The sequence below is a fragment of the Desmodus rotundus genome, chromosome 3 (assembly GCF_022682495.2).
Source record: "Desmodus rotundus isolate HL8 chromosome 3, HLdesRot8A.1, whole genome shotgun sequence".
Taxonomy (NCBI): Eukaryota; Metazoa; Chordata; class Mammalia; order Chiroptera; family Phyllostomidae; genus Desmodus; species Desmodus rotundus.
In genome coordinates this window covers 33004951-33027640 of record NC_071389.1, presented here as the reverse complement: position 1 = coordinate 33027640, position 22690 = coordinate 33004951, and the positions used below count along the sequence as shown (strand labels likewise).

The 22690-nt window shown below is 37.8% G+C and overlaps 1 protein-coding gene and 1 non-coding gene across 4 annotated transcripts in view; both read left to right on the top strand.

Moving 5' to 3' along the window:
- AGBL4 (AGBL carboxypeptidase 4) overlaps positions 1-22690 on the top strand; it is a 1086758-nt gene that overhangs the window by 272545 nt on the left and 791523 nt on the right. The window lies entirely within an intron of this gene.
- LOC112314676 (U6 spliceosomal RNA) lies at positions 15778-15883 on the top strand. Its single transcript, XR_002975811.2, has one exon. It is a non-coding gene; the product is annotated as a U6 spliceosomal RNA (small nuclear RNA).

Below are 22690 nucleotides of genomic sequence, written 5' to 3'. Positions count from 1 at the left end.
TACTTTTTAAGTGACTGAAGTTTAAGCATGTAAAAATAAATACACATTTTTCTAAATAAATTTCTTTTTTGGGGGTCCCTCTTCGTATCTTCCAATAGAATATAAGTTGCAAGGAAGCAGGATCTTGTCCCCTGTTCACCACCATATTCCTAGCACCAAGAATTGCCACCAGCACATAGTTGGAATTCAGTAAATATCAGTTAAATGAATAAATATATTTTTAACAGCAACCTTGCAATGTAGATATAAGAAAACAAAAGAATAAGTTACTCAGGATGATGCAATTGCAAGTTTTTCAGCCAGGGTCAGATCAGGTTTCATTAAACCCTAAGCCCATAGATTTTTATTTGGCCATTTAGTCTTAACCCCAGACAATTCAGTTCTTCCTTGTATGTTCCTGGTGCCTTTCAATCTGCTGCCCCAGTGCTGGAGCTCAGAGTGAGTGAGTCTGTGTAAGTCTGTGCATGGGCTTTTAAGAGGAACTGCGTGGGACTCCCAAAGCTGTCTGTCTCACTCAGCCACAATCCAAGCTAGTTTTTACAGCCAGAAGTTAATGGGGACTTCTCTTCTGAGTACCGGAACCTGGACTAGGGGGGCAAAGTGTGGGGCTGGGACCCCTCCCCCATCAGTGGAGGTATCCTTCCTGATTTTTATTCACCAGATTTTGGTGTGGGATCAACTAGTTTTGCTTCCCTGCCACTCTTAACCAATCTTGATGTGGGTTCTTCTTAATATCCCTAGTTTAGCTAGATTTCAGGCAGTTCTGAATGACTGTTGTTCTGTAGTTTAGTTGTAATTTTGATGTATTTGTGGGAGGATTGGAATACCACATTTACCTATGCCACCATCTTGACTGGAACCCAAAGCGTTTCCAATAACTTTAAATAGTGATTTCCTCTTTTGTGTAATCTCAACATTTCAAATCTCCTTTTATTGTTGCATTTACTTATTCATTACTTATTCATTCATGTATCTTGTCTTCCCTACTAAACCATAATCTGCTTTATTTGCTATTTTTAGTAGAACGCCCTTAATGATTTTTTATTTTTCAATTACAGTTGACATACAATATTGTCTTAGTTTCAGTTGTCCAACATAGTGATTAGATATTTATATAACTTACAAAGTGATCACCTTGATAAACCTAGTAACCACCTGACACCATACATAGTTATTACAATATAATTTACTCTATTCCCTATGCTGTACTTTACAATGCCCCAAATCCCCTTCCATCTGGCAACCATCAGTTTCTTCTCTATATCTGTGAGTTTGTTCCTATTTTGTTCTTTTGTTTTTTTAGATTCCTCATATGCATAATATCATATGGTATTTATCTTTCTCTACCTGACTTAATTCACATAGAATAATGACCTCTAGTTCCATCCATGTTGTTGCAAATGGCAAGATTTCATTCTTTTTTATTGTTGAGTAATATTTCATTGTATATATGTACCACTTCTATATCCAATCTGTCAAGGGATACCTAGGTTGCTTCCACATCTTGGCTATTATAAATAATGCTACAATGAAAATAAGGTTACATATTTCTTTTCAAATTAGTGTTTTAGATTTCTTTGGATAAATTCCCAGAAATGGAATTGCTCAGAATGGTTTAAGGGAGTTTTGAGGTGGTTTAAGGGAGCTTTGGAACAACATGAAATATAACAATATTCACATAATAGGAATACCAGAAGGAGAAGAAATGGAGCATGGGATAAAAAAGCTCTTTGAAGGAATAATGACAAAAACTTTCCTAACCTGGTGAAGGAAAAAAGTCACACAAGTTCAGGAAGCACAGACACTCCCAATAAAGGTGAACCCAAAATGATCTGCGTCGAGACAGATCACAATTAAAATGATAAAATTTAAAGACAAAGAGAGAATCTTAAAGGCAGCAAGAGAGAAACAGTTAGTTACCTACAAGGGAGCTCCAATAAGGCTGTCAACTGATTTCTCAACAGAAACACTACAGGCCAGAAGGGATTGGCATCAAGTATTCCAAGTAATGAAAATCAAGAACCTACTACCAAGACTACTCTATTCAGCTAGGCTTTCATTTAAAATGGAAGGAGAAAGAAAGAGCTTCCCAGACTGAAAGAAAGGCTAAAGGAGTACATTCCCACCAAGCCAGAATTGCAAGAGATGCTAAAGGGACTGCTTTAAGAAGAAGAAGAAATATAGAGAGGAACACAGGTTCAAAGGGAAAAAATTGCAATGAATAATTGCAATTATTCATAGTACCTATGAAGAATAACCTTGAATGTAAATGGATTAAATGCTCCAGTCAAAAGACATAAGGTAGCTGAATGGATAAGAAAACATGACCCATATATTTGTTCTCTACAAGAAACCCCTCAGAACAAAAGATTTACACAGACTGAAAATGAAGGGATGGAAAAAATATTTCATGCAAATGGAATGCAAATGAAGATGAAAAAAGCTGAGGTAGCAATACTTGTATCGGACAAAATAGACTTCAAAACGAAGGCCATAACAATAAACAAAAAGATTACTATATAATACCAAAGGGGCCAATCCAACAAGAGGATATAATCCTTGTAAACATATATTCACCCAAAATAGAAGCACTTAAGTATATAAACAAAATCTTGGAGGACTTTAAGGAAGAGATTGACAGCAATACAGTCATTGTAGGGTATTTTAACACCTCACTGTCACCAATGCATAGATCTTCTACACAAAAAAATCAACCAGGAAACAGCTACCTTAAATGACACACTAGATCAAATATATTTAATTGATGTTGACAGAACATCTCTCCCCAGAGCAACAGAATACACATTCATCTCAAGTGCACATGGAACATTCTCAAAGATAGACCACATGGTAGGACACAAAATAAGTCTTAACAAATTCAAGAAAATTGAAATCATATCAAACACTTTCTCTGATCACAATGACTTGAAACTAGAAATCAACCTCAACTTAAAAAAAAAACCCTCAAAAACATTCAAATACATGGAGGCTAAATAACATGTTAATAATGAATGGGTTAGCAATGAGATTAAGGGAAAAAAATCAAAAAGTACCTTGAAAAAAATGAAAATGAACACACAACAACCCAAAACCTATGGAACACAGTAAAGGCAGTCCTGAAAGGGAGTTTATAGCAATCCAGGGCCACCTAGAGAGATAGAAAAGCCTCAAATAAACAACCTAACCCTATATCTAAATGTAGTTGAAAAACAGCAAAAAACAAAGCCCAGAGTGAGTAGAAGGAAAGAAATAATCAAGATCAGAGCATAAATAAAAGACATTAAAAAAAGAGACAAAAAAAATCCCCAAACAAAAACAATTCAAAAGATCAATGAATCCAGGAGCTGTTTTTTTGAAAAGGGTAGTTCTGTTTTTTAACTTTTTTGAGGAATCTCCATACTGTTTTTCATAATTGCAGATTTTAGATTACCTTTATCAACGTGGGCCAAGCATAGCCAAAGAAGTAGTAGATTATGCTTTGTTCAAGTTCTTAGAGGCTGAGAAAAACCTTATATGTCTAAATTCCAGATATATTTTTTAAATACCCTTGATGCTCCAGCCTCTAACCTCCTCTATTAACTGTCGCACACCAAAAGCCACAGGAACTAGATTAAAATGTAAACAGAACCAAAACAATCTAACTTATGAAACTATCTGCTATTCAACTCTTTAGGCCTCACCACTTGCTTAGCCTTTTTAGTCTCTTAGTCTTTGCCTCACTCAGTCAGCTTCATAGACTCATCTGGTTTGCATGGTCTCATTTGGATTCGTGAATTCCTTTTAGACTGTTTAATCTGGCTTGGAACTGGAAAAACTCTGGTTCAGGTCCACAGTTGCTGCTTTCCACATTGAATCTTTGATGTTTTTACAGTGACCTAGTAGAGTGTGTATCTCAGGAGAGGGGGATGGTGAAGGGAGGTAGAATAGGGTAAAGTGGGGATAAATGGTGGTGAAAGAGACTTGTCTTGGGGTGGTAAACACACAACACAATATATAGATAATATTTCATAGAACTGTACACCTGAGACCTATGTAATTTTATTAACCAATGTCTTCCCAATAAATTCAATTTAAAAAGTAGATCCGGAGGTACCCCCCCCCCCCAAAAAGTAATTGCGTAAGGTTTCAGAGTCACTGGTGATGCAAACAGTAAAAGAATTAGCATTTTCTAATTCCTAGTCTTAATGCTATTTCTTGGACTTATACTCTTTTTAGCCTTGAATTTTTTTCACCTATTAAATCAAATGAACTCAGGTAAAGGAAAAGTAACTGATCCTTTGAGCATCATTTAATAAGAGTGCTATTAAACATAGGTAATAAAAATGATGATAGGAGAACCAAGATGGCGGCGTAGGTAGACACACTGCGCCTCCTCGCACAACCAGAACTGACAGAGAATCGAACAGCAAGGGGGACCAACACCAAGAAAATAGAAAATAACCATTCATCCAGACTGGTAGGAGGGGCGGAGACGGGCACCGGGGTGGAGAGGACTCTCGTGGCTGTGGCGGGACTGAGACTGGTGGAGTGTGGGACAAATGGCGCAGGCAGTCTGAGCACTAGCAGACCCTGCGGCCCCACATTTGCACAGATAAACCCAGAGGGCCGGACTCAGAGTGGCGGAGAGTGGGACAGGCAGAGCAGCGGGTAGCACCCCGCGGCACCAAATTCGCCCACAGATAAACCTGACGAACGGCGGGCAAAGAAGCAGACCGTGCAACCCAGGGCTCCAGCTCCGGGAAATAAAGCCTCAAACCTCTGATTGAAAGGGCCCCTGGGGGTTGGGGCGGCAGCAGGAGAGACTCCCAGCCTCACAGAAGAGGTGGTTGGAGAGACCCACAGGGGCCTAGCGTGTGCACAGGCCCACTTACTCGGGAACCAGCACCAGAGTGGCCCAGTTTGATTGTGGGTGGCGGAGTGAAGGATTGAGGTCCAGAGGAGAGTGAGGAGGGCGCCATTGCTCCCACTCGGCCCCTCCCCCTCGTACAGCGTCACAGCTCAGCGACCAGCGTTACCCCGCCCTGGTGAACACCTAAGGCTCCGCCCCTTAAAGTAACAGAGGCGCCAAGACAAAAAAAAAAAAAAATGGCCCAAATGACAGAACACTTCAAAGCTCCAGAAAAAATACAACTAAGCGAGGAAGCGATAGCCAACCTATCGGATGCACAGTTCAAAGCACTGGTTATCAATATGCTCACAGACTTGGTTGAATCTATTCGAAAAACAGATGAAAAAATGAAGCCTATGCTAAGAGAAACAAAGGAAAATGTACAGGGAACCAATAGTGATGAGAAGGAAACTGGGACTCTAATCAATGGTGTGGACCAGAAGGAAGAAACAAACATCCAACCAGAAAAGAATGAAGAAACAAGAACTTGGAAAAATGAGGAGAGGCTTAGGAACCTCCCGGACGCCTTGAAACGTTCCCACATCCGAATTATAGGGGTGCCAGAAGGAGAAGAGGAAGAACAAAAAATTGAAAACTTATTTGAACAAATAATGAAGGAGAACTTCCCTAATCTGGCAAAGGAAATAGACTTCCGGGAAGTCCAGGAAGCTCAGAGAGTCCCAAAGAAGCTGGACCCAAGGAGGAACACACCAAGGCACATCATAATTACATTACCCAAGATTAAACGCAAGGACCTACATCCAAGATTACTGTATCCAGCAAAGCTATCACTTAGAATGGAAGGGAAGATAAAGTGCTTCTCAGATAAGGTCAAGTTAAAGAAGCTCATCATCACCAAGCCCTTATTATATGAAATGTTAAAGGGATTTACCTAAGAAAAAGAAGATCAAAAATTGGAACAGTAAAAATGACAGCAAACTCACAGTTATTAACGGCCACACATAAAACAAAAACTAGAGCAAACTAGGCAAACAACTAGAACATGAGGGTTGTCATTAAGGGAGTGGGAGGGGGAGAGAGGGGGAAAGGTACAGAGAATAAGTAGCATAGATGATAGGTGGAAAATAGACAGGGGGAGGGTAAAAATAGTGTAGGAAATGTAGAAGCCAAAGAGCTTATAAGTATGACCTATGGACATGAACTATAGGGGGGGAATGTGGGAGGGAGGGGGGTAGGCAGGATGGAGTGGAGTGGGGGGGGGAATGGGACAACTGTAATAGCATAATCAATAAATATATTAAAAAAAAATGATGATAATATCATTCAACATCTTTGAATTGCTCTATATGCTAAAAGAAAAGCACTTTCAGATGTGCTATGTCACTTAATTCTCACAACGAACTTGTCATGTAGCCATGCTCATTTCCATATTTTAGAAATTAGAAAGCTGTGTCATTTAAGGGACTCGCCCAAGATCATAGGCATCAAATGGTAGAGCTAGGACTCAGGTTTGGTATTCCAATGAGAAATTCTGTTTTATTTATGCTAAGACATATCACTGTCATCCCCCCAAATCAAAATCATGTAAACTCATTATCATTTCAATTAATATGAAAATTGAAATAATTTGGGTCAATGTTTGCAAGTTCTATGAAAACTTTTATTTGTAAAGTGAATGGTATAAACCTCTATGCAAGAAAGGTTATTTATAGCCCGTCAGAGATCTGGCTGCCTTTGAACAGCTCAGAGACATCTACTTGCACACATCAAGATGAATAACTTATTTCTATGTCTTTAAGTGAGCCTCCAAATAATCTGTGCTAAATGGTCCTTTTTTGGCCTACTAGAAAGTAATGCAATTGCATTTTAAAGTATATTGTTATCCTTACTTTTAATTAAATCAGAGGTTCCACTTAATCATGAGTATGACAAAATTTATTATATTTTCCCTTTATAGTTTTCAAGGTGCTTTTGTCTATTGTGTCACGTGATCTTGAAAACAGTGCTGTGAAGTGAATTAGACAAATATTACTTTCATTTTACAGATGAGGAAAACAAAGACTAGTGAGGTGAAATTACTTTTTCAAAGTCACACAGCAAGGGTGTGTAAAAGTCAAGTTGTTTACTGATGTTGAGTAATACAACTTAGCAACTTTTGAAAGGCTACGACAGATTTTTTTTGTCAGTTTGCAAACTGATGAGAACTGAGAACATTTCTTTTATTCAGCTTTGTAACCTTATTGCCCAAGGGCACACAATAGTTTCTCATTAAATATTGGGTGAATGAGGGATTATGAAGCCATAGGACATGAGGAGAAGCTACCCATGAAAAGACTGACTGGATGATGCAAGCCTGTTGGATCTCAAAATTTGTATAGTTAGGAGAGCCTCAGGTTTTCTCAGGTGTATTGGCCTTCAGATTAATGCGTGTTATGTGACTAGGCTACACACACCTCCCTCTCCCAATCTTTGTACATCATAGCACTTATAACTTTGTGTGCTAATTATCTGTTTGGTTGTATGGCTTCCCTTGCAAACTGTGAATCTTTTGAGAGCAGGAGGACGCCCCATTTTATTCCAGTCCATAGCACTGAACTTAGCATATGGTAGGTACCAAGCAGATATCTGTAGAAGAAATGAATGAATGGATAAACAAATAATATGACCCAGTATATAACAGCAAAGTAGGTAAATCACTGGGAAAGGAACGGGGAAGTATAAAATAATTTTCTGATTCAACATTAGGTTGGTAAGAAAGGAAGCAGCAATTTCATGGTATATTTGCCTTTAAAAATAGTCCATGTATGTTTACAGTTTAAATGCTTCCAAAAGTCATTAAAAGGTTGGTATGTTGAATTAATTCTCCATTTCTGTTTGTAAAGGAATTTGTAGATATATTCCATTTGTAATGGAATACTTGGTGCTTAAGGAAATACGGATTTTCCACCAAGTCTTAAGCTCTACTTGCCTCAGTTTTATTATTGCAAAATAGGGGTAGTAGGACTTTTTCCTATTAAATGAGACACAAATTGTGAAAACTTCTAGCACAGTGCCTGGCTTATAAGAGGAGCTTTATAATTGTTTATTAAATAAATTAATGAATAACTCTTATTTTAGTTTGACTTTATGCTCCTGACTCTTATTGTCCTGTCACTGAATTATTGGTTCTTTCAGCAAAAGCCTGGGTGTCAACTGAAAATTTAGCTTTAATATCATATATGAGATCATGCTGCTTTTACTAGGAGGGATGCTCTTTTCCACCCTGGTGATATTCATTTTTTTCCCCTCAACCTCCAAAGAGTTTTATAGTTCATATTATTTTCCTCTCCTTGGTTATGTTTTCCTTTGAGGATGGGATTTAAGCCTTGGTAATAGATATGTTAGCTCAGTACTCTCATTGTCCTCGATTTAGTTTCTTCACAGTCCAAATTGTCCTTCATGTGAACCTGAGCTTGTAATACTCACTTGAGGTGATGTGTAAATGCTTTCCCTGGCTCAGCTGCTGTCTCCACCCAGCATGTGTGGGTCACCTTCACAACATCAAGATTAGGTGTACATGTACCATCATAAATAATGCCTTGTGCAAGGGTAATATAAATGGATTCTGTTGAAATATGGCCTATTATATTAAAATTTATGTTTCGATTATCATTTTTATTATGTGAAACAAGCTTGAGCTTTATAAAGTCATTCAGAAAAGAGATATGCATCACTGATAGAATGTGTGTCTACCTGGAATCTGTACCTAGCAAAGTGAGGGTCATATGAACATTTCTAAGGCCATTATTTTCTTTCCTCCCTGTTTTGAAAATCCAAATTGGGTTACATAACAAATTATTCTTTGAAATACCTTTAGTGGTGTTACTTGAAAGTTCTAGCCACAGCACTTCCCTCATCCCCTTATCAGAATGATTTTATGATATGCAAATCTAATCACGTATTCCTGCTTCATCTTTTTCCATGGCTCCTCCTTATCTCCTGCCTCATGCAAAAAACTCCTTAGTTTGACAGAGCCTTCAATGTTTGTTTCTGATTTTTTCCTTTCCTGTCTCACCTGTTCTCCTAGGTCCTAACCTCAAGCTTATATAACAGCAGTGCTTGTAGTTTCCCCTCTCATGCAATGATATTTCTTTCCTCTGTTCTTTTTTCAAAATTGTTCCTTTTCTCTGGGAGACATCATAACCATGTCTTTACCTAAAAGTAGTCCTTTAACGTCTACTCATTTTAGGGCTCAGTTTAGTTGTTATTTCCTTTGGAGAACTTCCCTTGATCTCCCAGACTGGGTTTGAAGCTCCTCTTCTGTCTTCTTAAAGTACCTTGGGCTTTCTTTTATATTAACATTTATGTTCCTACAACTGTATGATAGATACTATCATTACCCCTATTTACAGGTGAGGAAACCAAGGGACAGGAGGTTAGGTAACTTGCTGCAAAGCCATACAGCTGGTAAGTGGTAGGACTGGGATTCAATACAAGGGATTGTAGCTATGAATTCTAAACTCTTAAACATTATGCTTTACTGCATTTCCTTAGGTAATTGAATCTTCATCCGTGTTATTTTCCTGCTCAGAAACCTCTGATGGCTCCCTATGTCTTTTTAAATTTGAAAATGCACATTTTTCACTTTGGCATTTAGAAAGCTCCCTGGTGTCAATCCAATCTTTACATCTAGTTGCAGTTCTCATTTCTCAACATGTAGAAAGAGCATGGCCTTTGGAGTCACAGATACATGTTCTTATAGCTCAACACCGTGATTTAATAGCTGTGAAATCTCTGGACAAGATAACTTGTCTTTCTAAGTATCTAAATATTGAGGATAATAAAAATTGCCTTAACAGGTAAGTGAAATAATGCACATAAATGCTTAATACAAAGTTTGATATATAGAGGTACTTAATATTATTTAAAAATAGTTATTTTCCAGCTAAAACTAATCCACCTTACAGTTCCCTACGTACTTGCCTTTGCTTATGATTTCCCTTCACTTTGAATGCTTCTCCTCACAACTCGGGATGTCAAAATCTAACCTATCCTTTTAGGCCTCTTTCAAGGGCAGCTTTCACAGAAAGTCTTCCTTGATCCCCTGGCCCGCCCCCGACCACCTCATCCTGAAGTATGTTTTCCTCCCATTTGAACCCTAACACACTTGGTACACTATACTTAATATGTATCGTATTTGGCCTGTGTTTGTGTATCTAGTTCATACTTCCTACTGGGTTGTCAGTACTTTGAGGAGGGTTTATGTCTTTCTTCTAAACCTCTGTCATCCTCAAGTCTTAGTAGAAGCATTGGGTTTGGACACATGGCAACTGCTGGCTTAAGTGAATCATATCATCAGAAGCTTGGAATTGTCTGTGGTTGGTACTGTAATCCCCAGACCAAAGAGAAGGGAAGGAAACTTTTTATGTGCCATGCCTGCTGCTTTATATACCTCGTTTTGTTTAATATTCACCACAGTCATATGAGATAGTTATTATTATTCTTGTTTTACAGATGAAGAAACTTGGATCTAAGAGAATAAGTGACTTGCTTAAGGTTAAATAGTTAGGAATTTGCAGGGATTTGAACCCATTTTTATATGACTTTCTGCTCCATTGGTGTATTTCTGTTTATTGATGAAAAGAGACATCTATCTACTAGCTGTAGTTGAATCACTGAAAGTCAGAGCCATAAAACATTATCTGACCAACTTCTTCATTTTACAGATGAGGGAACTTATACCCAGGAAAAATGAGAAGCTTGATTAAGTTATTCAATGAATAAAAGCTAAAGTAGAGCCAGGGTCTAAGTCAGCTCTAAGTTAGGTAACTTTCTAAGAGACCCAGATGCCTCTCCCACTATGGACCAATAAAATGTATATCTCTTCTGAAATTCTGGCCTCAACCTGGGCCCTCCAGCTATTACCTTCACAATATGAGCCTACCTTATTTTGGTTAATGAAGTATCACTATTAATTTCTCTACCATGAGCCATATTGGAGGTCATAGGCGGTGAGCCCAAGCTATGTTTAGTGTCTAATTGTGAATCTTGGAGCAGAGGTACATCTGGTTATCTTTCTGAAATTATGTAGTAGAAAAATCGCCACTTCTTATTTATCTGAAACTTTTAACTTAAAAAAATCCTCTTTTATTTTGTGTATCTTTGAAGAAGGGATTGGAGAATTATATTGGATGATTCCCAAGGTCTCTTAATTCTGAAGTATGATTCTGTGATTCTGTGATTCTGATGCTCACAACTTAATTTTACATTTTATATTTATTTGTGTGTCTCTGATTAATCTTTTCACTATAGATTCCATGAGGATGGAGGAGGCTTTTTCTTTCTTTTTTTTTTCTTTTTACACTAATGTATTTTATTGTTTATTTATTTATTTATTTATTAAATTTATTTATTTATTTTTATTCAGTTACAATTGTCTGAATTTTCTCCCCTTCCCTCCACCCCACTCCAGCCAGTCCCACCTCCCTCCCCCACCTCTACCCTCCCCCTTGATTTTGTCCTTGTGTCCTTTATAGTAGCTCCTATAGACCCCTCTCCCCACTATCCCCTCCCCACTCCCCTGTGGCTATTGTTACAATGTTCTTAATTTCAATGTCTCTGGTTATATTTTGTTTGCTTTTTTCTTTTGTTGATTATGTTCCAGTTAAAGGTGAGATCATATGGTATTGTCTCTCACCGCCTGGCTTATTTCACTTAGCATAATGCTCTCCAGTTCCATCCATGCCATTGCAAAGGGTATAAGCTCCTTCTTTTTCTCTGCTGCGTAGAATTCCATTGTGTAAATGTACCATAATTTTTTGATCCACTCATTTGCTGATGGGCACTTAGGTTACTTCCAGTACTTGGCTATTGTAAATTGTGCTGCTATGAACATTGGGGTGCATAGGTTCTTTTGGATGGGTGTTTCAGGGTTCTTAGGGTATAATCCCAGCAGTGGAATTGCTGGGTCAAAGGGCAGTTCCATTTTTAGTTTTCTGAGGAAATTCCATACTGTTTTCCACAGTGGCTGCACCAGTCTGCATTCCCACCAACAGTGCACTAGGGTTCCCTTTTCTCCGCATCCTCTCCAACATTTGTTTGTGGATTTGTTTATGTTGGCCACTCTGACTGGTGTGAGATGGTACCTCATTGTGGTTTTAATTTGCATGTCCCTGATGGCTAGTGATGCTGAGCATCTTTTCCTATGTCTCTGGGCCCTCTGTATGTCTTCCTTGGAGAAGTGTCTGTTCAAGTCCTTTGCCCATTTTTTAATTGGGTTGTTTGTCTTCCTGGCATGCAGTTGTGTGAGTTCTTTATGTATTTTGGAGATCAGGCCCTTGTCTGAGGTATCATTGGCAAATATGTTTTCCCATGCTGTTGGTTCTCTTTGTATTTTAATGCTGTTTTCTTTAGCCCTGCAGAAGCTTTTTATTTTGATGAGGTCCCATTTGTTTATTCTTTCCTTTATGTCCCTTGCTTTAGGGGACGTGTCTGTGAGGATGTTATTGCATGGAATATCTGAGATCTTTGGAGGAGGCTTTTTCTATTTTTGCTCACCATTGTATCACCAAAACCTTCACAAAATAGGTACTCAAAAAATATTTTTTGATTAAATGAAGAATTCTGTGAGGTTGCAAGGGGATTATCATCTCCATTGGGTAGATTACAAAATCAAAGCCAAGAAGAAAAATGACTTGCTTAAGAGCAACTGCTGCCCTGGCTGGGTACTCAGTTGGTTAGAGCATTGTCCTGATACACTGAGGTTGTTGGTTTAATCCCTGGTCAGGGCACAGACAAAGAATCAGCCGATAAATGCATAACTAAGTATCGTAGAACAATAAGTCAATGCTTGCCTCTGTTTCTGTCTCTCCCTCTCCATCTCCCTCCCGCCTCACTCTCCTTTCCCTCTTCTCTCTCTCTTCTTTCCTCTTTCTTTCTAAAATCAATAAACTCAATTAAAAAAGAAGTTTGAAGAAAAGAGTAAATGTTTTTTAGTGGCAGGGCCATTCTGAAACCCATGTCTCTTGAATCTTGGGTTGTTGGCCTGAACAGATAAAGTATTAAAATTCTGAATTCTTTTAGTGTATCTCATGTCTATTCTTAAAGTCATTACTAGTTGTCAGAATTAAGTTCTGAAATACTTATTTAAGATTAAAATACTAGTTTTAATAAATAATTAAATATAATGGCAAGAACATAAAAACATTTATAGATAATTATTTTTCCTTCCATAAGTACCTGAGTTCTCAGTTGAATTTTCTCCACCTTCTAACTCTATATTTAAAGAAAATTTTTTTTGAATGTTAGTGATTGATGCAGAAATAATTGAAAAGGCAGCAGCTTCACACAGTCACCAGAATGATAATAATTTTAAAATACTGAAAGTACTAAGCTTTGGTGAATCTGTGGAACAATAGACGTCTCATACACTTTTATAATGAGTTGATAGAACCACTTAGAAAAACTAGCCATACTTATTAAACTTGAACAGGTATAAACCCTGCTACCCAGAAGTTCTATTTCTGGCTATATGCCAAAGGAAATACATATATATATTCACAAAAAGATCTACAAGAATAGTCATAGTACCACAATATGTAAATGCCTAAAGCTGGAAATTAAGTAAATGTTCATCAATAGTAAAATGAATACATTATAGTATCTTCATACAGTGGTGTACTATACAGCAATGAATTACAACTTTAATCACATCCAACAATATGGATGAATTTTACAAGCATAGTGTTGATTGAAAGAAGCCAGATAAGAAAGAGTACATGTTGTATAATTCCATTTTTATAAAGTTCCCAAATAGGCAAAACTGATCTCTGTGTTGGAGGCGGGGCAGTAGTCGTTCTTGGGGAAATTACTAGAAGAGAGCACAAAATGGAGAGTGGTTCTTGAATGCTGGTAATATTCTGTTAATCTGCATGCTGGTAACACGAGTGTGCTCATTTTCTGAAAACATAGTTGCTTGTATGTTTATTAAAAGTGAATTTTTTGTTTTATATTTTATTAAAAAGTCAAAATAGAAGAAAACAACAATAACAACAAAAACCAAGGTAGCTTCCCCAGGAGGTATAGATTGAAGCTTAATAAATAGTTTAAATGGTAGAGCAAAGCAGAAGAAGAACCTAGGTATAAAACCAAAAATATGTTGGTATGACTTAGGTGAGTGGGGCTCAAATCCATATGGGGATTCAGGTCCCTCCATCTTGTGATGCCATCATCTCAGCATGCGCCTTCAGTGTGTCCTGTGGCTGGAGAAGAGGAACATGTGTGCTTAACTTACACAGTTTGAATATAACACAGGATCTGTAGTGTGGCCTGTGTCTCAGGTTGCATGACAGGTTTGATCGTGTGTGCCTCTTGTTAAGTAGTGGAATGCTTTTCTTGGAATCTGATTAAAGGTGATGAAAAAGAGGAACAAGAAACAAAACTTACTATTCACGTATAGAAACAAAACTTACTATTCGCCAGGCACTGTATGTACTGATTCATCTGTCTGTTTCTATGTAACAAACCATTCCAAAATTCACTGGGATAAAACAGCCATTAACAAAACAAAAATACAACCCACTGAATGGAAGAATATGTTTACAAATTATATATACAATAAGGTGTTGATGTCCAAAATATATAAGGAGCTTATTCAACTTAATAACAAAAAAATCCAATTAAAAAATGGGCAGAGAACATGAAGAGACATTTCTGCAAAGAAGACATATAGGTGGCCAACAGACATATGAAAAGGAGCTCAACTTGCCTAATGTCAGGGAAATGCACATCAAAGCCATAATGACGTACTGCCTCGCACCAGTCAGAATGACTTATCAAAAATAACACAAAATGTGTTGGCAAAGATGTGGAGAAGAGGGAACCCTGCGAACTCTTAGTGGGACTGAAAATATGTATAGCCACCGAGGAAAACAATGTAGGGATTCTTCAAAAAAGCAAGAATAGAACTATCATATGACCCAGCAACTCTACTTCTGGTTATTTACCTTAAGAAAGCAAAAACACGAATTCAAAAAGATATACGAGTATGCACCCCCATGTTTATTGCAGCATAACTTACAGTATCCCAGATATGGAAGCATCCTAGGTATCTACAGATATATGAATGGATAAAGAAGATGTGATATATATGAATATATATGACATATATGAACTATTACTCAGTAATAAAAAAGAATGAAATCTTACCATTTGTGATACCATGGATGGGCCTTGAGGGTATTAATGCCAAGTGAAATAAGTCAGAAATAAGAAAGCAAATATATGGTTTCACTTATCTGTGGAATCAAGAAAAAAACAAAACAAATGAACAAACAAAACAAAACAAAACCAGAATCATAGTAAAAAGATCTCCCCTGGTAGTTGCCAGAGGAGAGGGTGTTGGAGGGATGGATGAATAAGGTGAAGGGGAATATTGTCAATAATATTGTGAAAGCTTTGCATGGTGACTGACATGGTGATTATAAGACAATGTAATAATCACTTTGTCAGGTATGTAAATGTTGAAATACTATATTTCAAAACTGAATTAATATAATGTATACTAACTATACTTAAATAAAAACATAATGACAATGTTTTTCATAACTCTTTGAATTGACTAGGTTCAGTTGGGCAGTTCTGGTCTCATTTGGGTTCTCTCATGTGACTTTGGTCAGGTCTCAGATTCAGCTGGGACTGGAACATCTAAGATGGTTCACTCGTGTATGGTAGTAGGTCCTGGCTGATGGTTGAGAAGGAGGCTCAGCTGGGAAGCTAATATAAATGGGACCCTCTCTCTTTCTTCCTTGTAGTCAAGGATCCTTTTCTCTTAATGTATCTTTCCCACATGATTTCTCTAGCAGGGTAGTTGGATTTTTTACATAGTGGGTTAAGGCACCAAAGATTGCAAAAGTGGAAGCTGCTAGGCCTTCTTAAGAATTAAGCCCAGAGTGCTCACTTCGGCAGCACATATACTAAAATTGGAACAATACAGAGAAGATTAGCATGGCCCCTGTGTAAGAATTAGGCCCAGAGCTGGCACAGCATCACACTTCTGCTACGTTCTATTGATTAAAAGCCCACATTGGGCCAACCTAGATTCAAAGGAAGAGGACTAAACAAGGGTATGAATATGGGGAGGTGTGGTTCATTGGAGGCCATTACCATAATACACCAGAAGTTGGCAAAGTATAGTCCCAGGTCAAATCCAGCTTATTTGTTTTTATGTGAATAAAAATGAGTTTTACAGATGGCCCTTTGCAATTGATGATAGTCAGCATCAGCTTTGAACCCCAATTTAGTGAAATGTTATTATCCCCCCAATTTTATTCTATTGATTGTTAAACCTGTATTACAAAAAAAGCACCTTAGTTTTTTATTATATTTTATATTTTTCCAAAAAAATTTTTAGGACATTTGTTTTCTTTCTTGTTCCATTAGTGCCTATATAATATATTTGATTTCTGCCTCTGTGTAGCCCTTTAGAGAGAAAGTTTGCCAACCCCTGTAGTAGATGTCACACATACACTAATTTTTTTTTCCCTCGTGATATCTCTAGCAGAGAAACATTGTTATCCCCATTTCCAGATTAGGAAACCAAGGATCGAAAAGACCCAACGTCAAATGGCTCCTGAATACCGGAGCTTGGAATCTCCTAGGAATGGGTTTGGTTTGATGCTGATGCCTATATTTTTGTGCTCCATCTTGCTTCCTTCTTCTCTGGTATTTTAAGGGGTCTCAGGGGAACAGATCTTTCAGTATCCTGAGTCTGGGCCTGGTGGCAATCTTTGTCCTGTGGACAGTGTCTTTGGGAGGCCTAGGCCCCATTTACATGTATTAGTTCTGTCCTGCAGTAAATGCTAGTGTCTTATTTTCTCCTTCTATGTCCATATCTTATAATTTAGACCATTTGGCAGATAAGAAATTGAGATTAGAGAGTTCCATTGGTTTCCCATGACCCTGTAGTTTTTCTCATTGGAAATACCAGGAAAAGTAATCTCAGATTTCCCTATGTTCCTTGTAAACATTTCCAGATGCTCCCCCATGTGTAAACATTGTTGAGCCTTAATTTCTTTATTCATAAAGGACTATTCCTGCTCTATTTTTATCATTGTGAGGATCAAAAGGAAAAGTTTATAGGGAAAAACATTTGAAAACTGATTAAACCCTATGATAACGGTAATGTATCATTGCACATTATTTTCATGATTGTTACTAGTGTTATAATTATTATTTCTGGAAATCTTTGTATTTTGTCACTAGTCAAATGATGGCATCAGAATCTCCAAACCTCTGGGTGGGAAAAGAAAAATCAGAGGTTCTGCACATGGGTCAGAGGGAGCCATGGTTGGTCCTGACATTCATGCTTCAAGGCCTTTCGTATTGAGAGATGAGCACGGGATCTCTTGGTGCTAGATAACATCTTATGTGATTACAGGTACTGAGTGCACTAATGCAACCTTGTAATTAGATGTTATTATACTAAGGGGTATATTATCACCAGCCCCCTCCATTTGCAGATGTGAGTTGACTTTTGAGAATGTGTATATTGAGGAGAGAATAGACCTCTAATTAAGTAAATAAATTTAACTCCTTGAAAATTATATTTTAATAGGACAATTCATACCACACAGATGACAATTAAAGTTGTACTAAAAATCTCAGGGCAAAGATGTACACCATGTTAACGATGAAGCCAGGAATAGACCGATAGAGTCAAAAGCCATAACTCATAACTCTATTGTGCCTCTTAGCACTGGGAGTTTAAATGTTGGATTTCAATGTGGGCTTCTATGGAGTTTATTTTGTTAAGACTTGGGTGAGGGTTATAAGAAAATGAACAACCTTAATTAAAATATACCTTAAACCGTCCTGTAAGAACTAAGGTTAGGACTGAGTGAGCTCTGGAGAAAGGGGGTAGGGCTAGACTGGTGATCCTGCTTCCCAAAGTCTAGTCTTAGCTTCACTGCCACAGTCTCTCCCTCTGATCCTTGCTGCCAGCAAAAGAATGTTGTTACCTTCCTGTTTCAAACCCCAGAATCTATACAAATAACTTTGCTTGGGTCTTTAAAAAAAAAAAGGACTGCAAAAGCCTAGCATTTTAAAAATTTTATTTACTTACTACCATATTTTTTGAACTATAAGACGCACTGGACCATAAGATGTACCTAGGTTTTAGAGGAGGAACAAAAATCTGCCCCATCACAGCCCCCTGCCCCACCCAAGAGAGCCAGGTAAGCTACATTCAGACTGTAAGACATACCCCCATTTTCCTCCCAAATTGGGGGTGGGGTGCGTCTTATAGTCCGAAAAATATGGTAAATGAGCGATTTATTTAAGTAAAATGAAATGAGGTTGATTTAAACAATATATTTTTGGCAAAATGATGCAGATATATGTAAAAGAAATCATAAACCTAGGACCTAGTGACTAAGATTTAGGAAATATACTGGCCTGTCCACAGGATCTTAAAAGAGGGGCTCCCTGCCCACATTTCAGTTTCCTCTCACACTGGTGTCCTTCTTTTGTGCTCCACTCACTCTGGCCCTCTTTCTTTCTTTCTTTTTTAAAATATTTTATTTATTTTTAGAGAGTGGAAAGGAAGGAGAAAGAGAGGGAGAGAAACATCAATGTGTGGTTGCCTCTCACATGCCCTCTACTGGGGACCTGGCCCACAACACAGGCATGTGCTTTGACTGGGAATCGAACCAGCAACCCATCCACTGAGCCACACCACGCCACGGCAGGGCGCTTCTTACTTTCTTGAGTGTGTCATGAGGCCTCCTAACTCAAGGATTTTGTGCTGCTGTTCCCTCTACCTGAAAAGCTTTCTTCCACACCTACAAACATGCCTTTTGTCTATTGTTTCTAATCAACTTTCAGATCTCAGGGAAATGACACCTTCTGAGAGAAACCTACCTTCGTGTTCTAAATCACTCCAATTTACATGCTCTTAAATCATCTTTCACTCTCTCTTTTTTAAAATTTTTATTTTGTCATGGAGTTTATTGGGGTGACATTGGTTCATAAAACCATACAAGTTTCAAGTGTACAACTCAACAAAACATCATCTGCACAGTGTATCATGCACCCCTTACTCAAAGTAAAGTTTCTTTCTATCCCCATTTATCCTCCCCACTCTTTGCCTTCTTCCACCTCCCCCTATCCTCCTTTCCCTCTGGCTATTACTGTACTATTACCTATGTGTGTCTGTGTATGTTTCATATATGTGACATGCGCATGTGTGCACATATATATGTATATGTGTGTATACACATATTACAAACATGCATATACCTTTACTTTTTTTTACCCAACCCTGTCCCCTCTGACAGCTTTCAGGCTGTTCTATGCTTCTGTTTCTATTTTGTTTTTTAAATTATTTTGTTCATTAGATTCCACATATAAGTGAGATCATATGGTATTTGTCTTTCTCTGGCTGGCTTATTTCACTTAGCATAATATTCTCCAGATCCATCCATGCTATTGCAAAATGTAAGATTTCCTTCTTTTTTATGGCTCAGTAGTATTCCATTGTGTAAATATACGACAACATTTTTATTCATTCATGTACTGATGGGCACTTGGGCTGTTTCCAGATCTTGGGTATTGTAAATAATGCTTCAGTGAACATAGGGGTGCATATATTCTTTCAAATTCATGTTTTGGGTTTCTTCAATTATAGTCCCAGATGTGAAGTCTCTAGATCAAAAGGCAATTCCATTTTTAATTTTTTGAAGAAACACCATACTGTTTCCACAGTGGCTGCACCAGTCTGCATTCCTACCAACAGTACATGAGGGTTCTGCATCCTTGGCAGCACTTGTTGTTTGGTGATTTATTAATGGTAGTCATCCTGACAGGCATGAGTTGATCTCTCATTGTGGTTTTAATTTGCTGATGGTTAGTGATGCTGAGCATCTTTTCATATGTCTGTTGGCCATCTTACGTCCTCTTTGGTAATATGTATTGCTATTTAGATTTGTATGATTATATGATTATCTTTCTTTACCTACTAAACCATGTTTTATTTCTCATATTGTACCCTAGTGCTTAACACACTTGATAGCACACAATAGGTAGTTAGTAAAAGTTTTAAATGAATGAGTAGAAAGAAAATAAGTACCAAAATACATAGCTACATAACAGCTAAATTTCCAAAAGAAATTTATGATCCCAAGAGAAATATACCATCCTTGCTAGTGTCATCTTCACCTTTAAAATAGTCATTATCAACCTCCTTTTATAAAAATAGTATTTTTAAAAGATTTTATTTATTTATTTTTAGAGAGAGGGGAAGGGAGGGAGAAAGAGAGGGAGAGAAACATCAATGTGTGGTTGCCTCTTGCTCGCACCCTGCTAGGGACCTGGCCCGCAACCCAGGCATGTGCCCTGACTAGGAATCAAACTGGTGACCCTTTGGTTCTCAGGCAGGCACCGAATCCACTGAGCCACACCAGCCAAGGCTCGACCTCCTTTTTTCTTTTCAGAGTGATTTTGAGTCATATCTACTCAGATAAAATAACCTTCATATCCTGACAAACTCATTGAGCAGGAGGAGTTTATTCATTTGCTGGTAGAAACAAAGAAGAGAAAATGAGGCCATTATTGGGTTGATGGGTTTATTAATTTCAGTAACAGGGTCTCTCCAAAATGGTATATCTATCTATCTATCTATCTATCTATCTATCTATCTATCTATCTATCTATCTATCATCTATCTATGTAGATATATATAGAGATATCTTGTAGCAAGGGACAAATGTTCTATTTTGGACTTCCAATCAATATACTGACCAGTGGAGGTCTAGCTAGCTAGGCTCAAGGCTGAGGAAGTAAAAACTGGTTATATTGCCTAATGGTCTTCTTCATGAGTCACCCTTCTTTCTCATGCATAGAGTTGTTTGTGTGCTCATCGTGATTATTGGCTCTTGGTCCCTCTTTTTGGCCTTAGTTCAGTTCTAGGTAGTAAAAATGTCATTTTATTTTATGTTAATTTATTTATGGTGAATTCTTTCTACTTTTTATTTATTCTTGAGATACCTTTTTTTGCTGATATTCCAAAGCTGAGGTTTCCATCTCTGTTTCATTCCAGAAGTACATCTCTTGTCAATTTCTCTTTAACTAAAAATTCACATGCAAAGCTCATTAAAGAGGATTGGGATAACTGGAGGATGCATCTTTTACTGAAGATCTTGGCTTTGTATAGGTCAGAGTCTTGGTGTATGAGAACAGGGAAGGGTGGAAAACATTTTTCAGGTAATCAGTGTCTGAGCATGGATATCAACTTTTTTTCCTTTCTTGCTCTCTTTCCCCTTCCTTCCTCTCTCTCCCCCTATCTGCTACTTGATCACACCTGTTAGTGCCAATGACTAATGTAACTTCTCAGGACCCTTTCCTTCTCCTTATAGTTTCCTACCTGCCTCTAGGATCTGCCTTTATTAATAATCCATCCCATTTTCCTCTTCCTTATTGACACTCTTCCCCTGAAAAGAACAGTCTTGAATTCAACAGGCATCATAAACTGGTTTTCAGTCATGCCTTTTATATTTAGAAGTTATACGTTCATCTCCCCGAGCCTTGGTTACTTCTATAGAATAATAATAATATTACTTAAGAAAATTGTGGTGAGCATTAAATATATGTGCATTGCTTAGTATAAAGCCTAACGCATACTAAGTGCTCAATAAATATTAATCTACTCTTCTAAGCTCCTGTGATACTGGGCTTTTGCTGTGTACTTCTACCGTTCATTCAAAGCTAATCAGCGGGGAAATAGAGATGGACAGCTGCTGAATCCCATGAGGATGCAGGGCTGATTTAACAGGTCTACCTTCTTTGCTTGAGAAGCTTCTAGAATATACTCACTTAGAGTCCCTTAAACAGTCATGGAGTTGTGAAAGCCTGAAAATCCTATCAATACAGTGGCTAAACCTGCATGTGGTAAAATGAACACAGATGCAATCACAGGAAAGTCCTTTAGTGAATTTCAGAGCTGTTTTGATTAGAGAGCAATATTGCCTATTGGAAAGAGCATGAACTTTGGCATCAGACAAATCTGGATTTTAATGCTGGCTCTGCCACTTAGAAGGTGCTCAATAAATGGCAGCTGCTGTTGTAGCAAATCTGCTTTCACAAGAGATTGGATTAACTTGACTAAGCCAGCCTTTTCTGGGAAGATTTCACCAGTGTTTCATTAAACATTGGCTTCCATCTAGCCCTTTGCATATACTCACAGTCTCCTGGTTTTGAATCATGATAATTCCTTTTGGAAAAGATAAATGACTAAAACTTGTCATTTCCACCATAAAGCAGGTTTATGGTGGAAACTGCTTCTAACAAGAGGTGAACTCATTAATCTGTTGAGTATTACTGTTTTAAAAGGGAAAGATATTTGGTGACGTCTTTCTGATGTCTTCTGAAAACTTGGTGTGCGTCCAGAACTACGGGCAAATATGGCATTTCAAAGCCAGTACAGCTTTTCTAGTTCCATATAATCTTAATGCCATTTTTGTTGTTGTTGTTCATTTTGAAGAGGGGAAGAAATGATCGATTTAGAGTTAACTTCCTTTTTTCTTGCATTTCCCTTTACACTATTTGGTAATTTAGCATGAGTGAGCTAGAAGGGAGACTTAGATGTTTTCAGAGCTTTGGTTACCACTAGGATGGTTTTATCTTTAGGGAAGACCTAAAAACATGAAACAGGAGGCATTTTTAAAGCAGATAAAACTAACATTACTGTGCCTCTTTGGGAGTGTGGACATAATAAAAGCTAAGCACCAATTATGTAACTAGGACTACAGTAGGCACAGGGTTGGGTGTCTTAAATGAATCATACATTCCAACAGTCGTTCATTCAACTAT